At 38.1% G+C, this 14,620-nt stretch overlaps 1 protein-coding gene across 1 annotated transcript in view; it reads left to right on the plus strand.

Annotated features, from left to right (window-relative positions):
* PDSS2 (decaprenyl diphosphate synthase subunit 2) overlaps positions 1-14,620 on the plus strand; it is a 111,709-nt gene that overhangs the window by 30,406 nt on the left and 66,683 nt on the right. The gene's annotated exons all lie outside the window — the stretch shown is intronic.

Raw genomic sequence — 14,620 nt, forward strand, 5'->3', positions numbered from 1 at the left:
TTGGGTCAGACTGTTCATTGTGTCTGGATTTTTTTTTTAAAGTTTCTACTTTCTTCAATGAAGTAAAAGTGTTTTCAGTTTCCTCACAGCAGGCTTGCATGTCTCTGCAGAAGTTTGTCATGAAAGGAAGGACATTTATAATTCTTTTTTTCTAGAGGAATGAGTAGCCAAAATACAATAAAGCACAGAAACAGATACTGGGCTTTAGTGGAGAATTTAATATCTTCGTTTTCTGCCTACTCTTTGTTTCTGATCACTCATACTCCACCACAAAATACGAATCACATTTCATTTTAGAAACCTCAGGATCCGCTGTGGCTGGCCTCATCGGCAGGAAGGAGATGTCTGAGCACAGACCTAGAGGCACTGAAGGGTTCTAGCATTCTAGCTGGCTACCTCCTAGTCTGGTGAGGAGAGAAAATGAAATCACTGAGATTTTTTTGGACTGGCATCTAACAATGCTAAAAAGCAGGATTTGCCAACTAGCAAAAGCATTGTTGATAGGCAAAGAAAATTGTTGAGAGCACTGTATGTTGCAATGGTAGTGGTACTGGGTTAGGGTTTGTTCTTAAAAGCTCTGTATAATTCCAGTGGCATGCTTCTTGGATATCTGTACATTTTTCATTTACATTTTGACATTTAAATTTACGATCCTGTAATTTTGCAGCTCATCTTACATACGCTTTTTTCAATGGCAAATTGAAATCACAGATGAAGTGTGCTTGAGTACAGAAAAAAAAAATGTTTAGTGGGATGGGGGAAAAAATGTTGTAGCACACAAACATATTCCTTGGCTGCAAGCTTGTATGTGCAAATTAGGCTCACTTATGAGAACGACCTTTTTCATTTTTTCTTGTGCTAACATATCCCAAGGAAAGTGCATATGGTTCCTCAAAGTATTAAAATGTATCCCACTGCTGGCATGGGAGGGAACACAGTTAGCATACTCAAGAACTTGCCAGCAAACTGTAGTAAAGATATAACTGGACTACTGGATTTGTGGTGAAAGCTTAGCAACTTTGCTAGAAGTTCTTTGGCTATGGTCCAAAATGAAGTTCTGTCCTTCAGATGTAAGGTAACATAGAGCAAAAAAAGTTCTTTACCACTTTTGTCATGCTCTCTCTCTTTATTTTTAAAAAGTATATTATTTTTAAAAGTCAAGTGTATGAGAAGTATTTTCTGTTGAAGTATTTGCCCTGATGTTTGTGTTCTAAAAGAAACTTAGTAATTGGACGTCTACACATTAGACCTAATAAACAGCACTATTGCAAGAAGCGCAGTGCTAAGAAAATTTTATTTGAATGCATGACATTGTTTTGACCAAGGATAGCCAAAAAGAAGAATAGAACAGGCTGACACCCATCATAAATTTAAAATTTTGATCATGCAATCAATGTTTTTTTCCCCAGACTGAAATTATGTGTAGAGGTTTTCATTCGTAATATCAAACAAAAATTCAATCAAATGATTTTATGTGTAAGCAGCACACAATGGCTGTTGATGAAATCTTACAAAAGGATGTAGAAATTGAAGCAGGAGTTTCAAGGCTGTCTGGTTGTGCTGAGATGGTAGTTCTCTCAAATTCATTCATGCTTACTTACGGGAACATTTGTAGTTACATGTCACAAGCAGAATGTCGTTAGCATCATTGTGATTGATCAAGTCACAGCACATCAGGCAATGTGTATATTGGATTTTGTCTTCTTTTCCATGGTCTCTTGTGAACTAAGTGAGGTCAAGCATAGTTGGTGTTTAGCTAAAGGAACAGCTGGAAAACTGGTGGAGGAAAAACTGATTTTAACAGGTAACTTGTTAACTTGCTTCTGCAAGTCAGCACTTTATTAATATTGACAAAGTATCATTTGGGAGAAACTGTTTCATAGAACCTGATAAATTTGGGGTGGAAGTTTAAAAAAGATACTGAAATCTGACATTTGAGTAATTTTTTCCTCAGATGAGATGTAGCACTGCCAGACCTGTGCCATGGTTACAGGTTTTCTGGAACACTTCTGGTTTTTCAGAGGATGGTGGTGATTTATCTGAACCCCCTTTTTATTTTTATTTTAAGGTTCTGCTTTAATTTTTGAGAGTATTGCAAGAAGCAGTCATGAAAGAGTATTTGTATTTCATTTCAGAGGTGGCTTATATAACTGGAAAACCTAAAGATAAAATAATGGAACACTGGAAGTCATTGTATCCTTTTTTCATAATTGCATTTGCTCATTTTTATTCTTGAAATGTCAGTTCACCCAGGAGAATAAAAAGCCTGGGAATTTTCATAGTTGCAAGTGAGTTATAGCTTTACATGGGTGCCTTTCGTCATTGACAATAATAACAGTGTGCTTTTGATATAACTAAAGAATATGTAAAATACATACAGAATTACTTTCAGAAAATTTGTTTTCTTTTGTTGGTAGAGTGTTTTTTGGTTTGGATAATATTATATTGCATGACTGAAAGCAGCATTTTGTTGATCTTCATTCCAGAAAAATTAGAAATCTTTTAAGATTTAAGATTCTAAGAGTTAAGATTATTTATACAGAGTATAAAGATGCTTTTAGGTCTTTAAAGAAGAAATAGATACTCTTCAAAATAAGATGGACTTCCTGTAGCAATTTGAGTTGAGATTTTTCATGTAACAAATTCTATCATCTTTTAAGATTTGTTTAGGCTACTGCTGAAAATGGAAGTCCTATTCTGAGTTACTGTCTGCAGAAGCTATTACTGTTGTGAACTGCATGGCAAGATGTGTGCCAGGTTAGAGTAAAATACCTGGATAATCTATGTAATAATAAAAAATGCACATGTAAACTAAATGTAAAAAAAACCATTAGTTATCTTCGTGCATGTCTTGGATTTCTCTCTCCTGATTTCCATTGTACTTTGTCTCAGCAAGTATATAATATCAGTGCTGTATTCCTTTGTCAGAACCTGCCAGTTTGTTTTTATTTGTTTCTGTATCTCTTGGAGGCAGGATCAGATCTGGGACTTAAATTTCCTTCCCTGTTGCTCTTAATTCTGAGACAGTTTTGCTTCTGGCAGTTTCACCTTGGGCTCTCTAGTTTTCCCTAGGCGGTGGACCTTGGAAAATCTGTATTTTCAGATTACCTAAAGAAAATTCTTCTATTTTCACCTCTCCTATTGCAACGGTTACTTGGGTGTTTTTCCAAGGCTGCCTGATATGTATAGCAAATAACTGTTTTCCTTGTACTGTAGGTAGCTGAAGTGGTAGATTTGCTTCTTTGAAGCAAATTTACAAAGGATGACGTGGCATCCATTTCTCATTTTTCTTTTCACTCACGCTTCTACTCCAAGAATGACATTTCAGTAAGGTGTTCTCTTTTTTCAGTTCTAGAGCGGCTCTTTTTACGCCTCTGTTAGCAGTGCTGCCTTCTACTTGTTTGCCATGCTGTCAAAATCCTTGGGAGTTGTGGGGAGAAATTAGGTTCTTGCTTCGCATTCCAGCACTACTTCCTCTTGCCAGTTTTTTCTCATGTACTCCAGATATTCCTACAGATTTAAGTTTCTTAACTTCCCTTCCAGACTCTGGCACCAGGCAGTCTAGGAAAAACTGGGGTGGTCAGTACCATCAACACCTTTCCCAAATAACTCTGTAACTTCAGTAAAGCAGCTCCTGCTCTTTCTTTGTGTTGGTGTTCTGTCTTAGAATCTTTTTGTGTTATGTCTAATGCAAATAAAGCAGTTGGTGTGAGGGCTGAGTTGTCTTGTATTGCGGGTGAAGTCTGCAGTCCTTTTCAGTGATAAAAACATGGTTTTGCCTTTCACTCCCCACCCCATTTTGAATTTAGTGCTGTTCCATAAACTTGCTAAACTGAAATTCAGGTCCTGTACTCAATGCTTGTTTTACACTGCACAGTCCTTTCTGAAAGGGACTGTGTTAAATTGTAACCTGATTTATTTGGAGTACTAGTTAAAGGTTTTACCCTACCTCTGTACTTTCAACTGTCTTTGTAGCTTTCCAGCCTCTTTCCTGCCCTTCTTGAACATAGGAGTGATGCTTTCTTCCAGTCCTTGGGAACCTCCCCTGATTACCATGACTTTTTAAAGATCATGGAGTGACCTGGCAATAATGTTAGGTAGCTTCTTCAGCACTTGTGGGTGCACATCTGACTTTTTTAAAAGTTCCCTAACGTTATCCTCATTCACCTGCTATTGACCAAGTTCATATATCAAAGATCAGACTGGATTTATGTTTTATGATAAAACATAAAACATGGAGCATGGAAATGGTGAGTTTGGTGTAGCCAGCAGGTGAACAACAGTATCCTGAAATGACAAAGGTGCATTGGGATTGCTGGAATGTTGACCATGGCAGTGGCCAGTGGATTGATCCTTGAAGATGTAGACAACAATAGGGACTTCTTGTCGTCTGACTGTGTGCTTCTGAACAGGCTGTGCAACCAAATCACCTTAGAAATTTTATGCTAAGTAATGTTATGTATCTACAGCTTAAGCACTGCTGGTAACTCTTGGAATTTTGGTGGAATGGACCCCTGTTAGATTGTATTTGTGTATTGTTTGCCTGGTACCAAACAGAAAAACATACAACTGCCAACACAAAAATTGTGTGTGATTATCTATCTGTAGAACTTGTTGCTTAATGCATTCTCATTTGATGTGCAAGAAGACTTCTCATCCATACCCGAGCACATTTCTGGCTTCTCTGTGCATACTGAATGCTTGTTATCCTCTTGATCTTTGCCAAATATAGTCACATCTTTAGTAGTTCACACATTTCCAAAATGTATTATTGGTTGTTTTATGAAGTTGAGTGGGTTTTGAGAACTTTGAGTTGTGTGGTGATTTTTTTGAATATCGCTTATTAGTGATAACTGGTGTGATATTGGGAGCAGATTGGAGAGGAGTGGACCTGGAAATTTGTGCTTGCTATAAAGATAAGTTTTTAGATACTGCATTTGTCCTTGAGATGCTGCTGTTCAGTGAAAAAAAACCCCACAGAATCACAGAATTCACACAAGGTAGTTAACAAAAATAAGCAATAGAGAATTTATGTGCCAGCCCTCATGGAAAGGGCATGAATTTCAGAGGAAGTTGGATTAGGAATACTGATAATTTTTATATTATTTTGTTAATAAAATAATTCCTAATCTGGTTAGAATGCAGGGAATACTTTGATCTGAAATGTGTGATTTGGACTCCTGACATGCAGTCAAAAAACCTGATGCGAGTTCTGCTTCAACCTTTCCTCTACTTTTTTGTTTTTCCCCTCATTTTTGCCATAAAACCTATTAAACAACTAAACCACTGGAGGAATCAGCTGAATTCAGTAGCAAAAGTCTATGTTAGCTTGCACTGCCAGCAGTTGGTACTTCAGACTTTTCCAGAGAGGTACCAAATTGAATGCTGTACCAAATCAAATTCTCTTGATACTACCAACCATCTGTGGAAAAGAAACCACTTGTATATTGTGTGCCATGGCTATAACTGAAAGATTTAAATGCAAAGAGATTTTCTTTATTTTACAAATTGCCTGCAAGAATAACCTCTACTTATTATGGCATAATGAAGATGAGTTTACAGTTCACTATATCTTCTCTGAATAATTCCAAATGCAATACAATAGTTCTGAAGTATACTTTAATATCAGTGGATGTAAACAGTCAGATTTCTATTTCTTGTTTGAATTCATTATTTTAATCCCTGTCAGATTCATATTTGTGGTAGTAATGTACCCTACATGGCGAGTGCTGAGAAAACATTTATAAAAAGCTTTGCCAAAGAAATCTGCCTATATAGACTACAGTGACTTTACTGTTGAGAGCCTTCATGTGTTTATGGAAAAAACCCATAGTAGTTGAGGAAGTCTGATTTGTAGATTTTGTTGCTCAAATACCCAAGTTACTTAATAACTCTAATACAAGAGATAGAGTAGTACAGCAGTTCTATTGATATGTTGGCAAAGAAGCAAACATGACTGGTCTTTACCATCTGTTTATAATGCTATATAAAGAAGACCTTACTGGTTGCCATGGAAACCAGCATTTCCAAAACCACAAGTGTTTGCTTAAAATCTCAGGCCTTCTGAAGTCTTGCATTTTCCGAGGAAAAAGAGAATTGAAAATATCTGAAGTTTTCTAGTGATTTATATTTCCTAACAGTTGTTTTGCTGTAAAATACTTCAGTATTTTTCTTCTGTATCTTCTTTCAAGACTTGAAAAATTTAAAGCATGCTGCTGGTAATTTCATGAGCTTATTTGATGCTTAGCAATCATCCACAAAACCGTGACAGATACTTGTTGGGTTTTAGTTCAGATCAACAAGCCCAATTGTGATATTGACACAGTGGAGTGACAAAGGCAGAATTTGGGTGGAGGTCACATTGAAAATACTCCTTAACCTAAGTAAAATCCCAGATTAATCTCAATTATCAGAGTTGATCACTTGGGTCTCACTGAAAAAAAAAGACTGTCTAGAATCAGAAGTCTAGAGAAAAACAGCAAATGAAGATAATAGTGTTAAGAGTTACAGTCTAAGTGTGTCTGTGGTCTCCACTCTTGGCTTGAAATGGTTTGTTTGTTTTTTTTAAAGTTTGCTTTGATTACTTTGAACTATTGAAAAACCCTTAGGTATAGTATTTAGAAGCATATATGCTTGTCATGGAGTCTGGGAGTGTTTATTTTTTTTTCTCATTTGAGACTGTATGTTCATATTGCTGCCTTGCACTTTGTGCTAATCATCCACTACCTTTTAAGGTGTTTTTTTCCCCCACTGGCTTACAAAAGGCTTCTACTGTATATAACCACCTAACTCTACTAAGTAGTGACACTGTAGAGGTGCTGATTTGGAGTAATTCTGTTGGGTTTCAACCACCTAGTTTTTATTTCTACCTAGAAGAAAACTTTTTGTTTACGGCACTCTTGGCATGTGTTTGGCTTGAGCTACTTGAGGGGAGAGCAATCTATTGAAGCACAAAATTTGGAACCTCTTTCTCACTACTAGTAAAGAGCCTTCAGTGTTTTTAGGGAAGAAATATGAGTAATTAATTCATCTGAATAATGCTGAAAAATCAGTGAAGTTGTATCTAGAATTCTTATTCCGTAAGGAAGGTTAAAGGAACTTTTTATATCATTCTGTCATGGCAATACATAGCCTAACATTTTTGCCTTTTTATATTTCATCCATTTGTAAAACAAGCTGTGCACATTTTCAGTCTGAGATAATGGCCCAGAGCTGACCTATTTCATTGTTACATTTTCCTAGTAAAGTTTATTTAATGCAAAATACATTTTTATGACAGGCTCTACAATTGCTGTATATTGCTGAAGCGACACTGAACCTCCAGAGGTGTCTGAATTCATTAGCCTTCTGAAGCCAATCATCTTTCTGTCATTCACTGAACTCTTCCAAAATATTTTTATTCCTTTCACTTAGCAGATTATTCCTGCATCTGAGAGAGTCTGTTCCCAGAAAAGTAGTCTTGTGCTGGAGTCCACCTGTTGATACTGGTTGGCAGTAGGGTGTTAGACCTCCCACAAAGTTTAAATAAAGCAAATATTGATGGAGAAATCAGACACACAAAATTTAGGCTTCTGTCTAAGTATTTGTGGTTAGAAGAAATAAGGGTGCAAGCTACTCCTGGTCAAAGTAATTGCACTCAGATACTAACTGCATTTTTGATGTTAGCTTGCCTGCTATCCACATCACATTTCAAATCAAGTTCCTGACCAGGAAAAACAGTGGAGACTGGCAGTTGGTTTAAAAATACATTTTGGTGGTTTGTTTCCTGTGTGGTGCCTTTACTGTTATTCCTAAAGTGGTCCTTTTTGCCCTGCCTCTACCACTCATAGGATCTCATGGTGGAGGGTAGAATTACTTAAACTAATAATAGTAGTTAATAATTATTTTACTGAATAATCAAGGTCTTTGAGACAAATGTGTGACAAATTATAGCTGCCTTTTATTTTTACAGTGCAGTTTTGCACTGTCCATAAGAGGTATTTTTCAGATCTTTCAGCCTCAAAACAGCCTTTTTCATGCTCAGTGCCAAACTGTTCCTATGCATTTGGTTCTTTTCTTCTCACCAAGCAAATCTTTTTCTTCTTTGCCTTCATCTAACCAGGTAAGTTTTGCAGAAAAATGGGAGTTGTTTAAGTATGGGCTTTTTTGTTGTTGTTGGGGTTTTTTGTTTGTTGCTTTTCTGGGCTTTTTTGTTTGGTTTGGGTTTTTTAGTGGATTGGTTTTGTTTGTTTGTTTATTGGTTTTGTTTTTAAAAGTAACTCGTCCCATTGATCCTAAGGAAAATCCTACCCTAAAGGAAGTAAGTGCATCAAAACCACTGTAAATAATATGCATCTATGTAGCTGATCTTCATAGGGGAATGATTCAAATAACCTCTGCCTTTTTGGGAAATCAAATAAACCTAGCAGCACTCAATGGTAGACTAATACAAGTGTCTAAATAGGGTTCTACAGACTCCAGGGAAAACTTTGTGGTTTTTTATTTCAAGAATTCGAAGCCTGTATTGATTTCTAGGAGCTACAAGTGCTCAGTTACAATTAACTCCAAGTAACCATGGTCAAGTATCTGTATTTTTTTTTTGTGCTTGATCCACAGCCTGTAGTTTCTTAAACTTAAGATTTGGGTTTTGTGGGATCTTGCCCATTTGAATCTCCACAATTTTATTCAACCTTCTGACTTTTATAGTTTCCTGGAAGGCTCCATCTTTTGTGATCATTGTTGTGTTTTAGAAGCTGTTGCAATTTTTTTCTCAAAAGTAGTGCAATATTTGGGATAGTTACTAAAGCCTGAAGAAATGTGGCAGTTCCAGAAAGAGATCAGTCTCTCTTCCAATCTTGAAGGGTGCTGTGGCTTTTCCTTGAGATTCTTGAAAAGGCTATGTGCAAGACTTTACCTTGTGATAAATTACTTCTGAGAATGATGCAATTACTTCTGGGAATGATGCACACCAAATTCCGTGTGCCTCCTGCCTCCTACCTGGGAGTGCAGTTTTCCACTCTCCCGGTCCCTGTGAAGATCACATTTAATAAACAATAGTGTGATGAAACTTTGGATGGAATTTTCTCTGTTATTTAAGAAATATTTCTCCTTGTAAGCAATACCCCATGAAAATTGAGCAGTTGGAGTGTCTTGAGTTGTAAAGGACTCTAGGAGTTGTCCTCTAGGAGCTTTCTGTTCTAGAAGCTATGCCGTCGCAACCTTCTTCCAAGATAAAGCAACAAAGACCACCTTTGTTATGTTTCCGTTCAGTTTGTGAAAAATATATATAATATTTTAAAGACACATTCTTATTTCTGGATTTCTGGGACTCTTGAACACCTGAATTTTGTACAAGCTGTATTTTAAATTATCTTTAGTCACTCTCTCCAACTGAGTAGGTGTCTGAGACTTCATAAATGGAAGAAAAGGTACCCAATCTGTACAGTTCTTGGCATCCCAAAAAAATGCTGCAGCTGTTGTGGAACTGAGCATTTTAAGGCCTATTTTTTTACTAAAGACCTTGGTTTCAATTCATTCCCAAATACTCTTTAAGTCTAAGAGTAGCCAAGTGAAAGCACAGATACAACATTTTCTGTATTAGTTTTTCAGTGACTCTGCCTGTAGATGTGTACCTGTGAGCCCATAAATTTCAGGCAAGTACTTCTCGCAGGACCACAACCATTCTTGTTTTCACTTGACTAAGTTACTGTTTTGGCTTGCTTTTAACTTTCCAATCATCACACCACATAACGGTTGAAGTTAGTAAAAGGTTTCCTTGTGTCATAAGTGAAAGCCACGCTTCTAAATTACCTTTTTAATTTTTTTTGCTTTTGGATGAAAAACTAGTGCAGAGACAGGTCCCTGTCTTATTCACACCAGAGTTTTGTTTGGTGTTTTGTCTGTGAAATCCTGTGTTTCTTTGTGACACCTTGTGTTTCTTTGTGACCGGCTTCACAAAGCTGATAGGGTGAGACCCCTTATTTCTCAGACACAGGTGGAGCAGGGGAGCTGTTAAAGACTCCCTTGTAACCTGGTCTAAGAGCATATCCCTGCAACGTGGGACAGGAACATCAATTCCTCCAAGCCTGGTGTGACTCATTGGACAGGTCTGCCCTTGCTGGATAAACTCTTTAATTACCAGGTAATTACAAAAAATGGTGATGAGCCCCATCCCATTTTTCACAAGCCTGTTTTTCAGGTAAGGAAATTTCCCAAACCTCAATACTCATTTTCCATATGCAAAGAGATGTTCAGTTGTCCAAACCCAAGAATAAGTTTCTAAAATTTACATTCTCACCTGCAGCCTCTAGTGGGCTTTTTAGGTTGAGATGGCATGTGGGTGGCAGAGCACCCCCCTTCTATAATTTCCTGTCAGCTGTGTATTTATTTTGAATCCCATTTTTTAATGCTGTTCTCTCCATGTGAAGTAAGTGTGTCTCCTTTTCCCTTCTGAATCATGCTCAAAGCACATGTCATGACAAGGCTGATTCTCCTCTACAGATCTGGCTGTGGAAGTTGGAGTGGGTCAGGGTTTTTAATATGTTCTGGAGAGATATGCAGAAGGATGTTTAATAAGTACTTGAAACTTGAGTAGCAGGTGAAAACAAGTTGCTATAGATTGCTGTTAGCATATACCAAATGTATAACTTTGAATGCTCTCAGTGTTTAAATATATTAATATTTGAGTGTGATCATATGGTCAGATGGTGAATCCTATGATTCAGATATGCACATCAATAATACAGTGGTTTAACATCCATTTTAAAAATGAGTATGTCAGAGAGTTTTCTCTTATTTACTTCTGACAAGTCATTAATATAGCAAATTGGATAAAAGCCCCGAGGCTGGTATTTCTTGCATTTCTAATAAGGAAGCCAAGAATCTTGCCAAGTAGCTCCATGCTTTACCTCTAGTGATAGCTATAGAATTGTCTGTTATAATTAATTTCGACAAAATGGGTTGTGTTATTTTTAAAAGGTACCTGCACCTGTAACTGTGAGTGGATCCTGATAACCCTTCTATATTGAGCAAAATGGAAGGTGCTTTCCTGAGATGTTACAGACTGAAAACTCTGTTTATATTGTCACATCTGGGATTGTCAGTTTGAATTGAGGGTTTCTTTTTCAGAATAGTTTGTAATTCAGCCTAAAACTAGCCTGGGCTTTCAATGACACTATCCTGTGCTTATAAATCTTCTTCATCAGTGTAATTGATTTTGGTTGTGTTACAGACTTTCCCAGCTGCTTGTCATTAGAACTGTGTGGACAGATCATTTTTTCCCCCTCCTTTTGTTTGACAGCTGAACAGGGAAGGTAGGGGAATGGAATTCCTCTCTGTTTTCCTTCCCCTTGTTAACCACACGGGGCTTGTGTATGGCCTGCAACAAAACGATTGATCTTGTCAATGGGACACCTTCAATAGAATGCATGGAAAGGAAGGGTAAAAATCACCAGAGGACATGAGGAAAACAGTGATCTGTCCACTTCAGCCCTTACTAGCAGTCCTGTGGCCACCAAACACGCCTGGATGGGAGTGGAGGGGCTCCTGTGTGGTAACTGATGAAAGGGCTGCAAGCCTCACAGCTCCTGCTTGCTTGGGTCATGAGCAGAACTTTTGGGAAATACTAAAAACGTTTAGCTTGTGAGAAACAACTGCTCACTTTGAAAATTTAGAAAGGTTCATTAAACCTTAACAAAAACACAACGAAGGACTGCATAAGGAAAAAGCTGCAGCGCTGGGAACTGCCCCTCGTGTATACCACAGGGCAGGTTCGTCTTCAAGATGGATGCTCAGTCTTTTATACCCCTGGGGGTTGCATCAGCCAGCCCTGGCCCCTCCCAAAGTCTATCAGTCAGCTCTTCTTTGCCATTAATCGGTGGAAACTGCTTTCTTGTAACTTGATTTGAGATCAGGTGTTGCCATGGCTCACCCCCTAAGCACCAAGCTTTTGCACTTCCGACTGCCCCAGGTAAGGGACACATGTGCACACCTTCTTTTTACTTATCCTAGACAACCCAGGCTGTCTGATGGTCACAATACAGGGCGGGGAAAGGGAACCATGGGAAGAACAGAGGACATCTAAACTACAATAACATAACTGTACATCACTAAAGCTTTTCTTAATATTCACACAATAGTCATCTTTTTAGTGCAAGAGTCAATCATCTCATTATCCATCTATAACAAGCTAAACATTTAAACCCCCCCTTTTGTCTCTCAAAATACCTTATCACATCAGTTTTGTTGGGAAATTTGGTTTGCATTCTTCATAATTAAATTTGAATTAGCACTAGTACCCATGAGTATAGTCTCTTCTGCTGCACTCACTTGCAGAGTCAGTTGACTTTAGAGTTGCCTGTGCAGGGGGGTTTTTGCTGCCTTTTGGTACCATGAAATTATCACTATGTCCAGCTCTACCTTATGGTAACTGTTACAGTTTCCATGTTTCCTCTCTATTGTTTAAATTCATTGTTTAATATAATGAAAAAAAGTGCTAGGAACGTGGTTTTGTCTCATGCAAATAATTTTAAAATCTTTGTGGTATTTAAATATTTAAACACAAATGACGCTTGCAATGAATAGCAGATTTTTGTTTTAATAAAAGTGTAACAATTCTACTGAAATAGCTGCACATGTGAAGCAATACACAAAGCACTGAGTGAAACGTTTGCTTCGTGTATTCTGTGCAGCAGACGGGCCCTGGCAGTGGGAGGTGTAATTTGCGGCGCATTAGCCATTAGCCGGTGTCACTGCGGGAGTGGGCGGTGTGAGTCCCTTGTGCGTGTGCGGTGTCGCACCGCGCATGTGTCGCAGCCAGGCGCTTCTCCCCTGTGCTCTAGCGTGGAAATTTTTGTTGTGAACACTGTGCTGTATTTAAAACTGTGAATCTGCCAGTCTTCAGCTGGGTTACTCTGTCACACGGAAAATATCTAGAGTAAATGCCTTTCCCTCCCCCGAATTCTGAATTCCAAAACGGGATCCTAGAGGTGTTTGACTTTCCTACCTCTTTCCGGTATGCAGTCCCCCGAGGATGAAGTATGTCATTTGCAGATACCCAGCCTGTAAACTTAAGAGGAAGCAAAATTGTGCTAATGATTGAGGGGTTTTTTGGGTACCCTATGCATGTGCTTGTGTTGTTCAGCAGAGGTTTTCCAAAAGACTGTCAGCTTGATGTATCTTTTTCTGTGTGCGCAATTTCACTTGGGTTGCTTTTAGTTCACTTTTTTCCCTGGAGGCACCTGTCTCCTGCCACATACCCATCAAGACTAATTGCACCATCTGGAAGACTTTTGTGTTGCTGTTACTTGTGCAGGGTATCTCTGGGGAGCTTCATTCAGAATGTGAATGTGACCCCTGAAGCCATGTCAAGTAGCTGCAGTAGTTTCTGGCGTCTAAAGGATGATCACCGGAGGCTTTATTTGTTTCAAGTCTAATACGGTTTGCTTTAGTGTGGATATGATACATGTCAGTAACACAACCTGTTTTGAAAATGGAGTTAAACTTTGACTACTGGTTGGTAATTCATAGAAAATCCTGTCTAAAATTACATCCAAACCATATGTAACGTCGAGGCTGTATGATTAGGTGTAGCAATGATAGATATACTGCTCCTTATTACTTGATTTTTATGTTCTGATCTTCCCCCCACCCACAGCTGCGCTTTTCATTAACAGTTTTCTAAGAAGGTAAGGTATTCATTGCTAGTGGTGTTGGAAACTCCCTGAACAGCCCGTAACACTGCTTTTGCTATTACTACAGACTAAGTATTTTCAACACAGGTAATTTTCTTCTGTTTCTTACCTTGTCCAAATCAGGTGAAAGTGCTTCACTTCTAGTGTCTGTCTAGGCAGTGGTTTATTTAAAGGCCAGTGCTCCATGTTCCTGTGATGAACACTTTTTATGTGTACTTTTGTAACATCCTGTCGCTTGACAAGCTGTAGAGCACTGGGCATGAAAAAGCAAAGTGTTCTGATTGTTTAGAGCATCACTGTAATTTGCTATTTTATTAGAGCATTATTAATTTCTCACTATAACTCTGTCTTTAGTAATACACTCTGATTTTTCCACTTACCATTTGTAGAAAAAACCCAATTTTTTTCCTAAAACCACTTTTCCTTAAAAATGATGTAGTTTTAAATAGTGTTGAGGAAATATTTTTTAATTCAGTTGCATCATCTGTGTAACTTCTGTGGTTGTGAGTAATGTGGTCAACTGAAGTTCAAGTCAGAGAAGTACTTACACCACCACAAACAATTATGAATTCTGTGTACAGGATGCATAGGTATTATTCATTATATGTATTTTCTGTCTTTTTCCTGGGTAGCTTAATGTTCCTTGTGACTCTGACTTTGGAAATCTATAGAGTTTTAAATGTGTAACTGCCTTGGCTGCATTCTGTTAACTGTATTTTGGAGCATGGTAAGGAACACATTGTATATTTGTGTGTCAGGTGAGAATAGAAATATGCAGGTTACAGATTCACAGAATGCTGAAGGCAGGCAGCTGTCCCCCTCCTCCTTAAAATCCTTCACTACCTGTAGCCAGTTAACAAAATAAAGGTGGATGCCACATGACCACAATGCGTGTGCCCTTGAGCAGAGATCTGAGCAGTGCAATCTTTCATGGGTTTGAGTGGCTGGGA

The sequence above is a fragment of the Camarhynchus parvulus genome, chromosome 3 (genome assembly GCF_901933205.1).
Source record: "Camarhynchus parvulus chromosome 3, STF_HiC, whole genome shotgun sequence".
In the NCBI taxonomy this organism is placed as follows: Eukaryota; Metazoa; Chordata; class Aves; order Passeriformes; family Thraupidae; genus Camarhynchus; species Camarhynchus parvulus.